The 19,857-nt window shown below is 34.6% G+C and overlaps 1 protein-coding gene and 1 long non-coding RNA gene across 2 annotated transcripts in view; both read left to right on the top strand.

The window, feature by feature from the left end:
- Positions 1 to 19,857, top strand: part of Cwo (transcription factor cwo) — a 73,543-nt gene that overhangs the window by 24,461 nt on the left and 29,225 nt on the right. The gene's annotated exons all lie outside the window — the stretch shown is intronic.
- On the top strand, positions 14,405 to 15,185 carry LOC143179425 (uncharacterized). Its single transcript, XR_013001965.1, has 3 exons — positions 14,405 to 14,659; positions 14,735 to 14,892; positions 14,984 to 15,185. It is a non-coding gene; the product is annotated as an uncharacterized LOC143179425 (long non-coding RNA).

The raw sequence follows: 19,857 nt of genomic DNA on the forward strand, positions 1-19,857 counted from the left end.
ATCCTTTGCAAGAATCGCGATCGGACTTTCCTTATGGCGTATCTGCTGGCGTCGGCAGTCACGAAGCAAAAATCTCCTATTATTAGCAGCGTGAACGAAGACAATCCCGATGTAATCACCTAGTTACATGTCGAGTCTAATTGAATTCTTTCCTTTGAAATTTCCTAGTTAATTACACTGAATCAATTGTAACGATGACTCCTCATATTTTTCTACCGAGTCTGGAGCCTTATCGTATTTAGAGCAATAAAATGATGTCATTGACAGTGAGATTCGTCAGTTAACTTTCTATGAAATATTGCTTGAAAATGCAGAATGAAATATTTGAAAATGCATTTCTAATTTTTGAGAAAGAGTTTTGCTGGATTTGAGAGGAATCATTAAAGTTGTTTACTTTTAGTTATAAAAATTGTTATGAATTTGGAGTGGGTTTATGTGTAGAAACTACCTCTTTGTTAACATTGGTATAATATTATTGAGAGTTAACAAATTAAACATAATTGAAAATAATAGAATATGTCCCTGAGTATTTTCTTACAAACGCTCGAACTCGCTTATCCTAATTTTTGAGTGGCTAGCTCTGTAAAAGGTAGAATATGTATAGGGTGATTCATCTGTTGAATTACATATTTCTATCACTTCCATATCGATAACGTATTTTTGAACATAATTTATTAACGATTACTCATTTCGAGCATTAGTTAAAATAGGAATTGACTTTATAAATATAATGAATATTCAATTCCCTTGTTATGAAACATTGGGAATTTTTTTTCTTTTTTAAGTAGAATAACGTATCGTAAATAAACTTCGATGTTCAATTATTTATCACCGTACTGTATCTTACTGTTTATATTATGGTTCATTAGAATCGGTACCATCTCTTACTTTATAACCATTTTCTTACAAAACGGACATCATGTATAAAATAGAAGTTAAGTTTGTTAAGTGAAATGAGTCAGCCATTTGTCAGACATTCTCTAATCTTATTAAAATACTTATTATCCATTTTTCTAAAAATAAATCTCGAGTTATTCTCTTGTTTAAGTATTTATTTACAATACTTTCCCAATAACAAACTTGATCAAACGGATTTGTGACCAAAAGTATAACAGAACTCCAAAAAAAGCACTAAAAAATTCGATTCTAAATTTGCAACAAAATCTCGCAAATTAAAATTGACCATAATCCACTGCCAACTTTATTCACGGCAAATTCAACAGCGCACCGATAAAATTTCCACTGATGTCATTTTACATCCGTAAAAAAAGGAAGAAAAAACAAAGCGGCGTTCGAAATAATGAAATATTCATGAAAAGGGAAAGAGAAAAGGACGCATGTTACCTAGACGTCACGCGACACGCAAATCCCTGTAGAAACCGCGGTGAATCGTCGATGTTGCGTCAGTGGTCGGATCGTCACGTAGATTTTTCTTTTTCGGTCACCCGTTACGTACACGTGCGCGTGCATGCGACGCGACTCCGCCGCGCATTTATGCATCGTGACTTTCTATTTGCACGACTGAGCGCGTCTAGGTACCGAATCGCACGTAACACGCTGCAGACGATCGATCGTATTATGTGGACCACACGTGGCTGATAAGGAGGCACAAGAGGACCCCTGTCGTCACCTTCGAACTCGCGCAGCCTTCCTAATTGAGCTCGCGACATCGCGCTCAGTGCCGCGAGATTATCGATACGCACGATTGCATATCGTCACGATGCACGTACACGAAATGTTCGTTGCTATTCACGTGTCGTTCTGTTGACAGTGGCAGTCAGTCTAGCTCGTTATCGGCACACGTGTCGGCCAAGGCGACGATAGGAAGTTTCTTATTATCGAAACGCTGCGAGTAGACATTCTTTTTTAATATTTTCTTCGAGTAAAATTAAACTGCTGAAAATGTGCAATTTTTCCTTTCTTTTTTTTTCTTTTGTTCGATGGAAGAATATCTTTTGGATGAACATATTTGAGAATGTGGATTACAATGTACACGCAAACTACATGGATATAACTGCGTAGATATACATGGTGTAAAAATGAACAAAAGATAATGATACTTGAAATTATGAATTCTTAGTAGATAGTGATCTCATAGCACTAGTCTTAAATGTAAGGAAGTTTTTTTTAGTGGTAAACTTATTGCCTAGGTTGCAAATTCTGATAAATGGATTGGTAAAAGTGAAATTGGAAGAGTAGAATGTAGGCTTGAAAACAGTAAAATTATAGTTTTTAAAATTGTCTAGTTAATAGTTTATGCTGTGGTTTGAAGGAGTGTCTTGTGATAAAATATGAAAATTAATATTGGATTTAAAAATAAAAAATCAGAAAATATACAAATATTTTGATAAATATTCACATTGAAATTTAGAAAATTGATTAAAATTAATTAAATTGAAAATTGATTAAAACACGGTTTATCTCATCAAAGAAACTATTTCGGTAAAGACTTATCCTAGAGCTTCAAAAAATTTTCTATATTTGAACAGCCTTTTTATATACATTATTCATTGTATGTAAAAGTACTTCGTTTAGCGTCGTAATTTGCAGAAAAATTTACCAAGCTGATGCTCACTTGTACAAAAATAGCGAGATTCTTAAATTATGCGTAATGCCACCGAACCATGACGTCAAATTATATTTCGAAGTCATAGAGACAGAGCTCAAAAATAACATCAGTTTTTGTACTATAAAATTTTATGAACTACTATTGGAAATAAATTAACCACTTTTATTTCACAAAAACGGCTCGGTAAAGGTTTCACGACCAAGCTGTATCTATAGAATGCAAATATAGCGAGTGGATTTAGACTCTTTTTTAGAACAGCCAGTAGTAAAAATATACTGTGGTTGTAAACTCAATCGAACAGTAGAATAAACACGTGTCAGACATCGTAATAGTCAAGTTACAGAAATATTTGAGAATAAAAATTGTGATTTCTCTCAGATCAGAGAAAATGAAAGGCGATCGTGTTTACATTAATTGATACCATTCCTTGGTACGTTCATTTTGAACACAGTATAGTACTCTCTCGTTATACACTCGTTGTTATACAGGGTGTTCAACAACAGTTGTCAGAAATTTTAGGTCGTTTTAATTTAAAATTTAAGAACTTCTACGTGTTAAAATTCAAACGAAACAGGTCTGATTTAGAACACTTATTCTACTGCCCGCGTGGATTAGGTCAAGCGCAACGAAATCACTAGAATAAGTCTCGAGTCAGACACGTTTCACGCCTATTTTATGCGTCTTTTAAAGCAGTTAGCAAGAACGAAGCCTGGAATGCAATTTCATCTATTTCCATTTTCGTCTTATTTCAACACGTAGAATCACCCCTCAAAATCTGTAACATCTGTTATAGAATTCCTTGTATATTCTTTGGTAACATTCGTTCAATAGCGTGCACTATCTCTCACATCTTCAATAAAATCAAAATGGGCCATCACGTATAACAATAGACTTTAAAAACCTGTCCCTCGCTATAAAATCGTGAATGAGTCGCGAGCCTGTATCGAAGAAGCACTGCACGTGTGCATATTTCTGCTACCACTTATCATTCCGAATACATGCGATCATAGGATTCAGAAAGGCGTGAAACCTTCTCATCGTAACACCTTCGACATTTCCGCTCGATTATTCTGTTTCGATGAATCACAGCTTACAAGGGAAAACGGCTAATCAGGTAACCGTCGAGTAACGTCATTGAACGACGTCGACGCGACGGTTTGACTCGATTCGAAATCACGCCAGCGCCGCGTGCCAATGTTCGACGGTTCTCAAAGGGATATTGACTTATATCGAATTTGTCGGTCGTCGTCGTATCGATCCACGTGTCTGGCTATTCCTGGTTAACGATACATGCAATGTAATACTTTTACGAGGAAGCTCGACGGTTTCTGGCACGCAGCAAGGATTATCGAAACGTTTTTTCAAGTAGATTTTTATTAGTATCGTGGAACGATAACGTTCAGCTTAGAGCCTAATTATGGGTTGTAAATCGTAGCTATGTTCTTAAGTTCTGTCCTCACGTGCGCAACACGTGACATAGAAGACGTAGTATGAGCTAAAGTCTTGCGAATTTGTGTTTCGTAATTAGATAAACCACGACTGCCTTCCTGAATTTCTGGTCTCGTGACTTTTGCTAAAGACGGATTGATTTGGTTAGGTTTCCATTCTCCTAATGATAGTAGATTGTGCTATTGTCCTCACTACTCTGAATTTCGAACAGATTCTCATCTTTTTCTACGTCACTATTAAATACATACTGATAACATGCATTGTGCCACGGTAATGTTTACTAGAATTTCTCAAAATAATTTCGATTAATTAAAAAGATTGACCTAAAAAATGTAAATAATAGACATTAAAAATAAGAAATTAACCTTCTCAGAGATGAATTTGCTGAGATAAGAAGAAAAGGATTTAACTTAATTTTCTAATTTCATTTACTTATCTTTACTTTCCTTTTAATTTTCATTTTATTTCAAAAATCATCTCATCATATTATAGGATTTCTCAGTTTTCTTATAGAGAAAATTTGTGTTAAAATACAGTATACAGTATAATAGTTTTCACAGTTGATCAAATTTTAGACTAGGCAATGAAGCAATCTGTGAGTCACTGTATACACGTTTCATGTTCATAGAATTAATTTCACCTCATGGTTTATCATAATATTTTGAATTATTGCTCCAGCTAATATATTCTTTAAGATTTTCTTTTACGTGTTAGATATTCTGTTTCAAATTTTGATTCACGTGTAACACATGTGGAAACGCGGCTTTATGCTGAAGACTCGTAATCTAGTACACGCGAAGGATGCAAAAGATCACACTGTCTATTCAGAAATAGTCAGTCTTCCAACTTTGGATAACACAGTTGCTAAGAATTTGGGCGGGGCTTGACAATATCCGCTAACTTTCTCCAGGAAACATTTCTATTAGGCTCAGTGGCAGTTGATGAACTGATCTAGTTTCGAGTTAAATATACGGGCGCCTAGTTTCTCAGGATTGAGGAATCAGAAGAGTGTCTAACAGAATGTATTTACTCGTCAAGTATATGTATTGTAAGTAAATAGTACTTTTAATTTTAGTAGTAGTTATCACATGGTTCTTTTTATGCTTTCAACTGTTTCAAAGCCATTATGTCTCCTATTTATGAGCTATGATTTTCTATTCAGTCAGAGTTATCATGTTTTTTGGTGTCTTATTTTACACGTACAGATGCACATGGAATACTGTGTAAGCATCCAGAGTTTTTTCTTTACAATAACGTTAAATCAATCCAGTGTATCTGTAAATAACTATAACATGAAGCAATATTATGTATAACAAAGAGAATTAATTAAGGACTCGGTGGATGAAACGTGGTAAATAAGTCATCTGATTTCAGAATAAAATATTAAAATTGTAGGTACTCAGCATTCAAAGAATTTACTTCTTACTAGTGTGGAGTCTCATAGTTTTTTTGCTCTATCTTCTAAATTTATTCTAAAATTATCTGAAGTATTCCCTGGATGATTGAATATGACCTAAATTTTTTAAAATAATGCAGCTGCAACAGAAACAACATAAAATATGCATACGAAAATACTAATAACTCAGGGTTAATTCAATAACTCCATTTCTCTGCCTCTTCGTAGTACTCCAAAAGTTAAGATATAAATGTCAGCCATTTCAAAGATTATACTACGCAGCACTCAGTCCTGGTCAAACAATTCAGCCCACTCTATTGTGAAACAAGTGGATCTTAATTTTCTCGTTCACAGATACAATCGGTCGATTCTGTTTTCTCTTAGGAATACAAACGGTGAATTCCATCAATGTTAAGCTCTCGAGGCTTCGTGCCATCGATATGCTCTATTTACGACGCAGTTCTCGATGGTCGCGCGATCCTTTTGCGGTCGCTGCTAATGAAAGCGATAAACTACCTGAAGAAATGCCTATTGTGGCGGCGATCGCTGAGATAATCAATATCCTAGATTTATTTGTTGCCCCTACGTGGGCACGAGCATTGCGTGACCACTCGACGCACGTGCGTGACTTTGAGCATGTTATGAAAACGTGAAAGTGAACGGTACTGATGGCTTTACTTAAGTCAGCAAAAGCTCGTAAAAAAATGTCGCGGACGTTGAGTAATTACGAATGATAGCTTACTCAAGTTTGAACCGAATTCAGCGTAGGCTGAGTTATATAATCGTGTGAAATATTTGGCAAACGTTTGGTGTCTTCCAAATTCTTGGACGCAGGCTGTGCGTCTCTTCATCCTCTTTTTCTCGTCATTTATTTTGAATCAGTCTCGCTTGAAGTGGGCTCGATTCCTTTCTAGAAAAACAGAGTCTGATACAAATATGGCATTTCGAGCGAATTGTATTTTATCGTTGAAGAGGATTCCTGATAAGCTTCAGGTTATTAATCTTTTAACATTTTAGCTTGTCAGAGATAGGGGCATGCCGATAACAAATTCTATTGTCATGTGGACAATTTTCTTTGTTCGAGTTCGCTCGTGTTTGTTTAATGACTTAATCTGTTAGTTATAAATAAAAGGAGGTGTTTAAATTTAACGTCTTTTGCCGTATTGTTATTCAATTTTAGGATGTATGTTTTTGTTTCTGTGTTTGTATAACTTGTATGTTTTCTTCTGTCTTGGGGTTCTGCAGATCTCTAATAAAAAATTGTGTATATGCATCCTACATTATTAAAACAATATTAATAAGTAAATAAAAATATTAAATTGAAATACTAAAACAATAGCAGTGAGTATTTATCTACAATATCCACTAAAACATAGTATTCCCAGAGTGTTGCTTTTGTACACTTTTAGAATCTACTTTTACACACATCTCAAACCTTTCGACTTTTCATCTACATTACTCTTCCAGCAAACTGAAACCGAAATTGCTAGATACCACGCAGAATCCTCACTCAAAACACAAAAAGCTATTCTACTTCTTATCATACCTCAATATGACTATCCAAAAAGCAAAGGAACACCCTTCTCTTTCCTAAAACCCTTTTCCCTGTACATTTCTTATCAATTTTAGACCCCCACTAAAAGACCTCCATAAACTCCCTATCAAAACTCCAAATGAGACCTCCAGAATTTTCGCGAAAATTCTGAACCTCGAGGACATGGCACGAGGATCCGACAGGCGGTGGGTGAAGTCAGTAAACAGGTCGTCCTCTATCTGGTTGTTGGCCGCGACACGTGCGCTCGTCGAGGCTGTAGGCGCGCAACCATACGTGAAAGTGAACAGCCGAGCAAGGTGGTGGGCAGTAAGGTCGATGAAGGACGCCGTGAATTGCACGCAGCCACAGTTGGCGCGCGATCTTTCGTGCCCGGATGCCGAGCCAATTAAAATCCAGGTTCTAATTAAGGTCGGCCCGTGATTTCGTGCGTTGTTCGCGACCGCGTGTGTGTCCGATATTAACGAAGCCGAACGCCCTGGGAGCACGTGATTATGCAGAGAAGACGTGTCGAAACAGAGCGGAAGCTGACTTGGCCATTTTGCCGGATACGTTTAACAAATAACGACCGATTTAATAAATAAGCTGGTGTCTATTTTCGACCGAGCATCCTTGATCCAAATCGACGCCGATGCGTTTCTCTAATGAAGTGTTCCGACGCGTCGGTCGACACTTTCCGCAGCTGTTTAAGTAGTAAACAGTGATAATGATATCACTGGCTGGGAAACGACACGCGGAATTCTATGGTTGGCGATATCGATCGGTTTTAATGAGCTCGTTCTTGAGTGCAGTTTCAGATTCAGTCTCAGGATTTGCATATGTTATTTTATGTAGGCTGAGATACCATGTGGGGCTACAGGGAAAGAAGTGTTGCAGGACAAAGGAATACTTCGCTGGCTCCATGTGACTTGGTTTATGTAGTTTTATTTGTAAATTAGTGATGAATTTTTTGTGGCCCTGTTATTTGGAAGTCAATTGTTGAAACAAAAGAAGGGGATTTAAAAATGAAGTAGCTATAGGTAGGGTATCCATTCATGATGGATGGATGGAGTATGATGACGCTACTTCCTGTTAGCCTTGCACAGTGTACGAGGATAAGTGGATGAAGAATGTTGAAAGAGGAGATGAATTTGAGAGGACTTGTTTCAGAAAGTCTTTTTTTTATTTGAGAAGATATTCTGGGGTTTGGATTCGTTTGTTCAATATGCTATAATGTATTTATATTTTTTTGCACACTGGTGATGTAACGATCGTCATTTCTTTTGAATATATTCTGTAAGAAATAAAACAGAACAAAAGACTTTACGCAATTTTGGAGGCCATAAGAAACGAGGCACAAAAAGTGACAGAACTTTTTGACAGTCTTAATGTAAATGTATAATTGCAGGTAGAAAAAAGACAATATTAGTCGTAGATACGGTTTTACAATAGTAGCAAACCGCTTCTGTATGGTTACGATAAAAATGTTTGATTGTAAGTAGACTGTTGACTAATGGTCTTGTTAATTTTGAAACTTGAATCTACGATATAAAAAAGATGATTTAAGGATACAGTTGAGACATAAAATTACTATTTAAACATTCAGCTAATATTTATTAAATAATCTATGTGTGTTTTAATACTGCAATTAGCAAACTTAATTCGCGTTTATTCGAATATAAATTTTAGACCGTATGTTAAACACGTAACATTTATTAAATAAAAGTAAGACTATTAAATTTCAGATTGAGAAATAGATTGAGCACTTTCGTTTCGAAACGTGAAAGTATTATATTAAATATAGTTTCCTAAGCTAATTATACGAAGTTACTATAAACACGTTCACTTATCGTTAAGTTCTTTATTTATGTTTCACGTAGTTATAAAATAGTTAAACTAATAATGGTACAAGAAGTAATTTCAAATATTGTGTAGTTTCTATTTTTTATAACAGCATTACGAAAGTTTTCGATATCATCATACAACTGAGAGTTCAAAATAATGTAGCTTCAGAATTCACCTGACAAACATTCTATTTAACTCTGACGTCATTGTCAAGCTTGACAATTGCTATTCCGAAAACATATAACAATAACTCTTGTCACATAAGTTTTCTCTTTACTGAAAGCTAGTCTTGAAATTTGAGCATCGAATCCTTTAACACAAAATTAGTTTAAAGGTCACCTTTGATACAAAATATAGGTTGAATATAAACAAACATCAGTATCAATTTACTCGTACAATGATGCTACTAATTGACCTATAAATACACATAACTTTCGCTCTGCTTTCTATTACCTAATAAGCATCCTTCACTTTCAACTTGACTGTTTAGTAATCAACAGAATAATTTCACAATGATACAAGATTGAGCTTAAAAATACAAATGTACATCACGATGCTTCAATAATAATTGCAGGTAGACAAAAAGTAAATTAAGATCCTTTGAGAAACACACGAAAATAACTTTAAGGAAAGGGAAACGGAAGTTACCCATGCTTCAGACTAACACAACAAACTAATATAAGTCACGTCACTACCATAGGCATCTCTTCGATAACATCCCCCAGCAATGTCGTCGTGTCTGCAAAATATTTTGTCCCAGCCGTTCCTCGAGGCAAATCGAGAAGCAAGACACTTGTCTCGACCTTCGGTAAGCTTCTATCTTCCCGACCTCCATTTTCGGGCTTGCTTTTTTTGCCAGTTTGGCTCGATAATCGAGCCTGTGCATGTCTCGACCCAAAACGCTTCGCGTGCATCAACGAATTACGTCATAACCTCACTCGAGCAGAGTTCGTGGATATTCTCGTGTCGATGGGCGGACCCGTGTAATTGCAGTCGCTATTAATGGAGTAACTCGATGTCTCGTTACGACATCACGATTGGTCTTACTGTGGCTCGTAAGGGACGAATGTCAGTACGATTTGGTGGTTCTGTTAAAAGAAATTAATTATATTTTACTAATTGAACAGGAAAATGTGTGTTGGCTGAGAGTTAGGAGTAACACTTGCTCAACGAAGTCAAAAGTAATTCTGAGTCTTTCATAGAGTAATTTAGGAAGAGCATAAAACTTCGACAAAGTGTTTAGGAACTAGTTTAAACGTAAATCTTATTTTTAGGACTGTTACACTTAGAAGTTAGTTTTACGTTCACGTTGTAGTTGTAATACACTAGGAAACCAGATACTCAATTATTAAAAATGTATTTTCAAATGATTGTCCAAAATAATTCAGTCTGCATTCAAATAACAGTGCAACTAAAAACTGAATATAATTTCCACGAGGAACCTTCAACCTTCGAAAAGACGCAACACTACGTCATCAGCTACCAATATCAAATTCCATCTACTATGTTATATATCATAGGTTCTCAACTTTCGATTTCAAAAAACGAACGCCATACCAACATCTATCAATATGTACGTCACAGGTTCTCAACTTTAAATTTCAAAAAGAAAACATCATACTACGTCATCAATTACCAACTGTAACTTTCTAAATGACGTAATGCTACCTCATCGGGCGTTCCAGCATTGAAATCTCGAGATCCAAGAAATTTAAACAGATAACAGGTCTCAGAAAATCGAGAATGACGAAATTGTGCTTGGAACTATTAAGAAAACACTAAAAATACAAAACTCTTGAAGCGTGTCTGACTTGAACGTACCTAATCTACTGACGACGCTTTGTCTGGCCTGCCTGGTACACGTCAGCAGTATAACAAGTCCCAAGTCAGACATACATATTTCAGACATATTTAACCATTTCCTTAACAATTAATAACCCTGACACAAAGCCTCAAACGCATTTTCGTCATTCTTAATATTTATCTTATTTTAGCGTGTAGAATCGCCCTTAATAATAGTAACTACTTTATACATACGTATATATAAATTTGAATACTTTGAAAGTAATCTGTGCTCGACACCCCAGCTATATTTATGCGGTGCCTTGTCCACCTCCGTTTATTTACGAGCAGTCGCGTTACAGAGTGCGTTAGTGCCGCTGCAACATGCACAGGTGTGCATCATCGTTGCTCGTGTAAGTGGCGCATAAAATAAAGGAGAAGGAGAAGAAGAAGGTGGAGGGAGCGCCAGAGTCACATGCCGGAAAATGTCAACCACGTGCAGGTACACGAGGTTCTCGCTTATAACCTGTTCAACGTGATTACGCTCGTGAGCGAAACGATGCAGAAAATTGCTTCAGATAATTCGCTTGTCTGTTACATCATTCACGGCGAAATGCACGGAGAAAAATGTCGCGTAACGAATCGCGTTCCTTGGTACGGGAGAATCAAGGGCGCTGATTCGTGTGTACAATTGTTCGGTGTCGCTTTGTGAACTAATCGGAGCGATTTGAAACGATGAAAGTTAAACAATTGAAACATCTTGAAACGATGAAAGTTAAACAATTGTGAATAATTTTCTTGCAATGGTAGAACTGAAATGCAGGGAATGTCATTGTTTTGAGTTAATTTTGAAGTCGAAGACATTTTTTTAACGAACCTTTGAATGAATAGGTGCACTTAAATTTTTGGACAGCAGCAGTGCAAGTTTTTTTGGAAAAATTGGGGATAAATTTTTGAGGGAGGTGAAATGCGCCATAATTACAGGAAATTTAGTAATTTTATTTTTAGATGATATTAAATAGTATTAGGGTGTGCTACTTATTATTCGTTTTGATGTTTTGGTTGATACAAGGGGAAAATAAGAATTAAATTAACGTGGGAGTTTTTAGGGTTGTAAATAGTATTGAAAGTAAATAGGAGTTTGAAGTTGTAGTAAGGTAATTAGTTAGTTGTACGTTAAGTAATTTTATGATTTATTGTAGTTTTATGCTTCTGGAATTCACTGCAAACTAGAGGAATGTCAACAGTGAAACTAAGATTGTCTTTAATATGAGTAATATTGCAGATAAATAATTAACTTTTATGGTATATTCTAGTAACTCACTTAAGGGAATTGTATATTAAATGTGTATCAATAACTTCAGAGTAATTTTATTTCTTTCTATCATCGATTTTTATGGTAAGAAAAATTATATGCTATATAAAACAGAATTTTTTGTGCTGTTTATTAGGTACAGCTATAATGTTGGAATTTTTATGGAATTATTAAGAAATTACATTTGTTTTTAGTAGTTCATATAAATAATAAATAATAAATTTCTTAAAATAACACACGAATGAGCATTGCATCTTAACAAAATTCTATTTGTGGATGGTTGAAAAGCGTGTCTGATGACATCACTTTCCCTTACTTTCTTAAATTCTGTTTTCTACCACAATTTGTGCAGAAATATTGTAGGTGATTATATATGTATATACATAAGTATTTTAATATGGAAATATGATTTTATTTAAATATTTTTTCTACTGCGATAGTATTGAAAGAAATACATAAATTTAGTAGATAAAATTTTGAAGAGGGTATAGGACAATATTTTCCGTGATAAAGTGATATAAGATGCTATGTATAAAACAAAATTTTAAACAAAGTTAATATACCATAATTTCACTTAAAAGCAAAGTCATTGAAATTTGAAGAAAATTTGTCTATTTTTATATACGAGTCCAAAAAGAGCAATTTTGAAGTAGAATTAACAGAAATATTAATATATTTAAAAATTTCGCAACTTTTAGCGTACTGACAACAGCATTAGGCGATAAAGACGTTGAAGTACGTAATTTCCAAATTGCTTCGAGCGAAACCTTAAAATGTTTAGAATACGTATCGCTACAGACATCTGTACTCGAACGTCGAACTCCAACGATCAAAATCTATTTTGTCATGTGACAGGACATTATCAGCATTGTCACGGAATTTCGGCTTCAGACAAGTAAATAATAGATTAACAATAAATACCAACGTGTCCATAGAAATAATATCGCTAACCCAACGAATAATTCCTTCATCATGTTCATTAAGACTAAATATAAACTCCCTAGACTGGAATGGAACGAATGAAGTATTGCAATTAATGGAATAATTAGCTACCGTGACGTTTCAAAATAAAGGGAGAAGAGAAGATAACAGTAATTAATTTTTTATTATTACAACGATTGCATTTTTACTCCGAACATGGCTACTCATCGATAAAACCTTCTGTCAAGGAATGATCGATCGTAATAATCAAATTGTGATTTACTATGTTAATGATCATTTGTTGTTTCTCAAGATTCAGTTTTTGTTTTTATATGATGAGTATGCTTTTATTCTGGCATAATTAGAAGCAGATGAATTTGATCCTAAATAATAATATGAGACACAACATTGCTTAATTATAATTTTTTAATACTTCTAATATATTTTTATCGTTAATTGCTCGTGTGCACGATATTAGATAACACATCGATTAACGATTCGCATTCAAACATTCAAAAGTCAAACAGAAACTCAATTGCTTTGACCTACAGGTTTGTTTTCTTGAAATATTTTTTAGTTTCTTTTTTAAATGACCTATCAAATACTTTTAATATTCTACATTTTATCCCTTTTAATATTCTACATTTTATACATTTTATCAATCTAATTTAATTAAGAAATAAATAAAAATGTTTCCTTATTCCACAATAATGAGTCACACTCATAATATTAATTATGTTTGGAATATTGGAACAAACATTGCTACATCAGCAAACTCGGCACAGAAAGTGAAATTATGCAATCTTTGAATAGCTAACAGTTTGTTCGTTTATCTTGTAATAACGATTTACATACTGATTAGTCAATCTATGTATAGATCTTTACATACTTTGTATAGATGAACTTTAGAAATACGTGATAGCATAATAGGGGATTCCCCAAGCACATGTTTCTTCTATATTTATTCTAAAAAATTATGGTAAGAAGAGCTTTTAAATATCGAACTTAAAACTGTAATTATACACAGATAAATAGTTTGTGAAGACTTGTTTATATGATAGAAGTAGCTTTAATTTAATATTTTTTAAGTTGGGGGCTAGAAAAACCACACTCTTCAATGTCTCTAGAGTTAACTCTGATGCATAAGACCTAAAAAAAATAGCTAGTTTAATAACATAAAATAAAATAAAATATATTTTTAATAACGTAAAATAGCAATCCGTGTAAAAATAAACATAACACAGAATTCACTGGTGAATCCCTATTCGTGTGATTTAAGTGACTCTAAACCAAGCATTCGTACAATGTCTGCACATGTCGCATTACACAAGTGTGTACTCTCCCTATTATAGAACATATCACTCTGACGCGTGTCGTCCTTCGCGTTACTTTTACTTAATCATGTAACAGCGGAATGCCGGACGCTAGGAAGAAAAGGCCCGATCGATCATCGCGGCGCAATCGAATTGCGTAATGCGATCGAGTGTAATTATATAATGTAAAAGGAAATTATGTCATGTAGTGGGGCACGGTAACGTATAAATAGCGATTTCACGACGATCTCGTGCAGGAGAGAAAGAAACGCATTTCCATGTGATATCGATTAAGGATTTCAGTGAAGGATCTAGCCAGCGTTGTTCGTCGTTCGCAGAAAATCGTCTCTCGTGGAAAAACCTGATCCTGGATGACACGAAAGAAAACGGAGTCTTGGTTTCCTCGAGTTTCGTCAGATTCTTTTTTCTGTTATTTACGGGGAAGTCGCAGTGTTATTTTTTATATGGCTGCAACTGAAAAACTGGAACTGCGAGTTTCCATGCATTAGGAAAACAGATTGCTGTGATGCATAGAACGGTCTGAATAAGTGTTCATGTGAATTTTTGTTTTCATTACTTTTGGTTTTGAATATACACGTTTTTGAAATTGTAGGAGATTAAATGATGAATGGTTTTGTTTTCAATTGGTAGCAGTGGGCTGCATGTTGAACTTCATTTGAAAAACAGAACGTGAAGAAGGGTGGATTATTGTGGTGTACGTGTCGATAATTTTGTGTTTATACCAATTATTTGTAGTGAAAGTGCAAAAAGGTGTCGTAATCATTTAAAATCTATTTATTGTTTATAAAATATATCTATTGTTTGTGTTCGATTATACAATTATTATACAATTCATTTACAGGATAACGATTGATTACAATGATTATACAATTCTCTTCATTAAATACCACGAAATCGTGTTTTCATAGAGGATGAGTCTAGAAAGGGGTTACAAAATTTATTTATAGATTTATAAATCATAATACCATGTGTATAATGATTTTAGATATATTTCATTTATTCTAGGTAGTTTAAAAAATGGGTGTGTTTTTATAGATTAATAATTTTTATTTCCTCATTTCTGGTTAATAAAGAATAAATAGAGGAATACGGAACTTCAGCAATATTTATTGATCTGTTGACCTACTTGCTGACAATCATTTACCTAATAATGAATTTTTTCCGTTTTCTTTAAATTAACTGTGACATATAGCTCAAAAACAAATCACAATGTAAGGGTTTAAAAAGCACCCCAAATTCTTGAAATATTTTTCTTCGCATTATTCCTCTCTATTTTTCCAAATATTTCTGACACTCGAAACATCGTTAAAAATTGTATTTACATTAATCTGACAGATGTTTTCACGAATCTCGAATTACACGTTACTTTTATTTGCACCAAAACAGGCTTCGCCAGACATTAACCTGGAATCCACCATTAACATTATTTCGTCCCGTTCGAGAGAAACACGTCTGGAAAGGAAGCACCACGGATTCCTCTTTTTTTTCTCTTTTCCACGATTGCATGAGAATCCCACGTCCTTAGCTCGTCATACGCGCGTTACGTGATCAGTGTTTAGCTGGAATCGAGAAGAACTCGGCACGTGTCGAGGCGGGGAAATTGGATGTGCAACCTCGACGCATCGGTAGCCACAGTCTTTGTCTGTGTTGCCACGTTCCAAGCAACGGCTGTAATTAACGGCAGCTAATTGATTGCTGTCATAGGCATGTGAACAAGTATCGAAATTGCTTAACTTTCACCGACACATTTGATTATGCCTCAGACTGTCTATCACTGTGTTAAGAATATGTTTTTTCTTATGAATTCTCTGCTACCAACTTCGTTCTTTTAGCTTATTATCTCGATTTCTCTTACTGTCATCTTTGGCAAGATGAAAATGAGTTAAGATATGAGTTGACTTCAAACATGTGCCTCTTGGTATGGGGTACAAGATTTTCTTTGTATCGAGTTGTAAGTTTATAGCGAGTAGGTACTATATTCATCAGACATTTTATTAGGATACATGCAACAATTTTTAATTTTAAATGCATGTGTTACTTTGTTCAATTTTTATGGAGCTTCTATTTCTTTACTATTTTACTAAATTATTATTATTCATATCGTGTAAGAGCGCCACTCGTTTATGAATGAGGTACTAATGAATGTGTTAAATACGTATTAAAGAATTTACATGGTTACATTTTCACGATAAATGTTTACATTCTATCTATTTAATACATTATTGCTTATGACATGCATTAATTACAGTATTGATTAAAAGGAAGTTTAAAAGCCAAATGATAATAAAAGTATCATGACATTAGTAAGTAGAACTACATTTCTCATGCACTGGCATGTGTAGTTAGGAAATAACCCAAAATAAATCAGTAACGTCAAATTGACAAACATAATCTAGAATACAATTAAAATTATTTTGATACTGAATTGCTTATTTAAAAAAGTTCTTCCTTTTTCTTCAGTTTAAACGTATTTTATCATTAAAAGAATCGACATCTTTACTAAGTGATCGACTACTGCGTCAACTACCTTGAGAAAACTTCGCCACCTACACCCGAAATTATTATTTTTTAAAACTTTGTAGATTTTCAGGCGATCTTAAGAAAAATATTGGGGAATTTTCTTTCCTTTGTTTTTTAAAGTGAAATTTTGAATTGTTATTCTAACAATTTTTTGATCCAGTTTTCAATATGGGAACACATATCTTTAAGGTTTGTCTTCAGCCCAAAATTGTCCAACACTTATCTAGAGGTCCCCTACAAATCTAAAAATGAGAAAAGTCAGAATTTTTGGAGTTTTTTTCGTAACTTTGCATTTTTCTTAACTTCTCCAAAAAAACCATAAAAATCTTTGGTTCTGCTTGTTGATCGTCACGGTCTCCAAACTGCATCATATTCCTAAATAACAGAAGAAATATGCCACATCTGTCTAACATACGTTATTTTGAGGCGCGTGGCTTCCTGCAGCCATGGCGATATTTTGCTCGTTCGCAGAAGCAGCTTACCTAAACTCGTTTCTACGTAGCGATCTGTTCAGTTGTTCGCGGTGAAGAACTTTAATTACGCGCGTGTATGGTAATTAGCTCGTGAAGACGGCGTGTCCACTGTTTGCGCGAGCGTCACGCGTTTTGTTCGCTCGAAAAACAACGTAACACGGCGAACAGTCGGTTTATTCCATTATGTGGCGATCGTTTGGTATCGCACGAGCCAAAGTTTCCATACAGTTAATTATTCGCACGGATCAACGTCACATGTAAACAAGACGCCAGCGATACAAGATCGGGGCAAGGAGAACGAACAGGAATGCGCAAAAGATGCGCTTTTATTCGATTTCGTCGTGTCACGGTTACATACTTCCTTGGTCAGCAAGTGAAACAGGCGATCCTCCTTTTATCTCACCGAGTGTTTACGTTAATTGCCACGAATTATTAATGAAAGTAGTATACCGATACCTAAAGGCACTTGTTATTTTCATACTTGTATTTATTTTTATTTACATTATTTATATCCTTTGGCTTACTCATTGAAAAATATTCTTAAAGCTGGCGTGACAATAACGTTATCTATATAACGCTATTTGTATTCATATATTGTTTAGTTTGTGATACTCTTTTCTTCAAAGAACGTGACTTACATTATTGTAATGGTTTTTTCCTTTATTAAAATATTTCCTTCATTTTCTGTTATAATTGTTGCTAAAAATACAGTTGGAACAGCTTGTTTATATTTTTATGAAAATGTAGGAAATAACAGTGGATGTTTAGAATGTTTTATTGATATAATTTTAGAAATCTATTCATGTTTAGAGTATCTAGTTGATTTTTATTCACAGAATTGTGAGTAATACAGGTCCAGTTAATGACAATTGTTGTCTTGACTTAGATGACGTAGATTTGCATAGACATGACAGTTATACTGAAAATAATTACAGAATGGAATATCATGATATGATTATAATCAATCAATTTTTTTTAATAAATGAAGAATGTAGAATAAAGTTGTTTAACAAGGAAATGCTATTTTGAAAAAATGCAATTTGAAAATTTGTCATTTATTGCGCTTCATTTTCTTTGATATTTATTGTGGCATCCTTTTTGAAGAAATAGAATATGATATTAATCAATCAATATATAAATCAATGTTATCTGTATAGTATGTGCGGGCATTGGGATTATTAACATGATTAAAAATAATCCTAACTGACCTAATTATAAATGTTATCTAACGAAACCTTTTAGTGGATATTGATACCAAAAGAGGAGCATCAGAAATATAACAATAAGAACAGGTTTATTTCAGTAACTTCTTTGTGCATACCCTTAAGGCTTTCTAGCAAAAATATAAGACTATAAATAGAAATCCTTCAAGTTTCTTATAGGTCTGTTATAAATACCCTTCACGATATTTTCGCTAGGGTCCTCTATATTAAGATCCCATTAGTCGACCAAATTTGCACGTCTACATAACGAATTCATAAACGAATCTCAGAGCTCCACATTTCTAACTTATTGATAAAAAAACTATCCCTAGAAAACAACTTTTTACAAAATTGCAATCTCTAAAAATAAATTATATTTTTTGTATGAATTATTTCCTCATAATTACCACTCTTATATGAACTCGCAAACAGTAAAGCATGATCTAACAACGCTGTTTATCACGCGGTTAAAACTGGTCAAGCCATTCACACGACGCCTTTTGACCGACCTTTGATCCAGCGAAAAGGTTAAAACAACAAATTCCTGACGCATGTGGAGTCGCGAGCTATTTCTCGGTATTTATGGAGCTGAAAAAATCGTAGAATCATAGGGCTATCGTAACGAGAGCGAATAGAAAGCCCAGTGTCAGCTGAAACTTTCACGAGAAACGACATTGCTGGAGTCATCAATAATGCACGACGACTGGTGCCTTTTCCGTCGACTCTATTTACGGAGGAAAATCTATAACAGGGCAGAGGACGTGGTACCAGGTTATTGACTGAACGCTCAGAGTGGAACATTACGTAAAGTCTGGAACGGCCGTGGGTGAGCCGTAGATGCTACCAATCGACGTTTCCGCTTCGAGGAATTGCAAGCTGATCGACGGAACACCTGTACTTACTCACCTGTGACGCTGGCAACAGTTCTATTTCGTTCGAGTACGGTGTTCCTTTGATCGAAGATCGCTGTTAGCCATCAAAAGCATGTCTAAACTAAATCAATTACACCTGAGTATTTCTAATTGAGGAATATCTCCTAAATTTCTGATAGGGTATTTGATAATAGACGAGGGCAGAAATGGTATGAAACTTGCTGCCCAGTGACGTCATGACGTGGAAAGGGAACTTTTCGAGTGGGGTAGGGATTGCCTCATCAACCAGTGATTGTTAAGGATCCCTACTTCCTTTGAAAAGCTCCCTCTGTAACACGTGACGTTGCCAGACAGCAGGTATCATACTGTTTGTGGATGAGGAGTTTAAGGGGTGACTCCACATAAATCTAAAATAGGAAAATTGCGGTGCAGTTTTTGTTAATTATACATATCGCACATGTACTTCGAAAGTGACAACTCTAAACACGTGATTTTTTAATTATAAAATTAAATCAGTTTGCTAAATGCACTTCTGTTCGTTATTAAATGTTTACTAGTTTAAGATCAAAATTATAGAATTTATTTAAACAGCTCTTCAGATGTAAATTACAAATTATTTAAATAATAACGAGAAAATCATTTAATACA

The sequence above is a fragment of the Calliopsis andreniformis genome, chromosome 1, assembly GCF_051401765.1.
Source record: "Calliopsis andreniformis isolate RMS-2024a chromosome 1, iyCalAndr_principal, whole genome shotgun sequence".
In the NCBI taxonomy this organism is placed as follows: Eukaryota; Metazoa; Arthropoda; class Insecta; order Hymenoptera; family Andrenidae; genus Calliopsis; species Calliopsis andreniformis.